This window comes from Chiloscyllium plagiosum, unplaced genomic scaffold (assembly GCF_004010195.1).
Source record: "Chiloscyllium plagiosum isolate BGI_BamShark_2017 unplaced genomic scaffold, ASM401019v2 scaf_3811, whole genome shotgun sequence".
NCBI lineage: Eukaryota > Metazoa > Chordata > Chondrichthyes > Orectolobiformes > Hemiscylliidae > Chiloscyllium > Chiloscyllium plagiosum.
The window spans coordinates 22,614-24,021 of record NW_025212625.1 but is presented as its reverse complement, the minus strand read 5'-3'; the positions used below and the strand labels follow the sequence as shown (position 1 = coordinate 24,021).

Below are 1,408 nucleotides of genomic sequence, written 5' to 3'. Positions count from 1 at the left end.
CCTGACCTGCTGTGCTTTTCCAGCATCACTCTGATCTAAAATTAGGTTTCCAGCATCTGTAGTCCTCACTTTTACATCGTTCCTTCAGTGTCGCTGGTTCCCTATGCAAGAACTCCATCTCAAGCGGTTTCATGTCTGTACCTCCACGCTGAGGATTTGAAGCGTGAAGAAAAGTAACTCACCCCCTCCATCTCTGGGGTAATTATGGACTGAAAAAGAATCGTGTCACATTGAAATATATCGAGATGCGACTTAATGTTTGTCTTTTATTGGGAACCATCTCTTTCATTGTAACCATCAGGAAAGAACATTTCGTTCGCCAGAAAAAGAAATGAATATGTCACTATTTGTTTGCTTCAGGTCCAAGAATACTCAGACCAATAGCTCCCTTGCTTACCTCTGCTGGTCATGTTCGCAAAGAGATCTAGCAAATTGCCAAGTGTGATTTTCCTTTCAATAAATAATTTTGACTCAGTTTGGCTGCAAATATCTTTTCCTACCTTTGTGCTTTTCTTCTTTTACATTGGTGTCTCGCACCTTACAAATGACAGCAAAGGTATGAAAGGGGATGGAAGCATTTTGCTCATCAAGTCAGCCAGAGCTTTCAATGAGATCACGGCTGATTTAGTCAATTCTCAACCCGACTGCGCCGTCTGTAGTCATGGCCGAGTGGTTAAGGCGATGGATTAGAAATCCATTGGGGTTTCCCCGCGTAGGTTCGAATCCTGCTGACTATGTACGAATACTTTCCTGCTGGAATAAGTTTCGCTCAAAGTTCAGAAAACCTATTTTGCAAACCAGCCCAGTAATTTGATTAGAGTTGGGAAACTCGAGTTCTTCATCAGAAACGTTCCATATTTAAATCATTATCTCGGTTTCTCTTCCCAGATACACTGCTCGACACATCGGGTTTCTGCAGCTGTTATTGAACGTCCTGAGCAGAAGTGCTGCTTTTCATTAGATTCCTTTAATCCCTGTCCACTGTTCACGGACTCGGGTCAGTGGCAACACTTCCTCCTGCTCGTCAAAGTGCTCATTCCCCACCGCTCCCTCTCCCATCATTACAAACAACCGCAGGAAATCGCCACTTAACCATCTTTGTTCCAAAGTGAAACTCATCAGCCTCGGGAATCTCTCCACCAAACGGGACTTCTCATCCCTGGACATGGTGCAAGCCAGAGGATTGTGAAGAGATACTGTGAAAATATTGTCAGTTGGCAGTTGAAAAAATGTTTAGGAAGCAAACCATATAATTTAGGCTCCAGCTTTGGAAATCTTGAGAAACTCTTTGGGAAATGGAATCAGAGGAGGATGAAGAAGTGTGAACTGTCGGACCGAGTAGAGGACGGGACATTGCTTCTGATGTTCTCGGGACAGGAACTGATCTAAGACATTGAAAGAATTCTCG

At 43.6% G+C, this 1,408-nt stretch overlaps 1 non-coding gene across 1 annotated transcript; it reads left to right on the top strand.

The window, feature by feature from the left end:
- Window positions 1–655: 655 nt before the first annotated feature.
- Window positions 656–737, top strand: trnas-aga. Its single transcript has one exon. It is a non-coding gene; the product is annotated as a tRNA-Ser (tRNA).
- The last annotated feature ends 671 nt before the right edge of the window (window positions 738–1,408 follow it).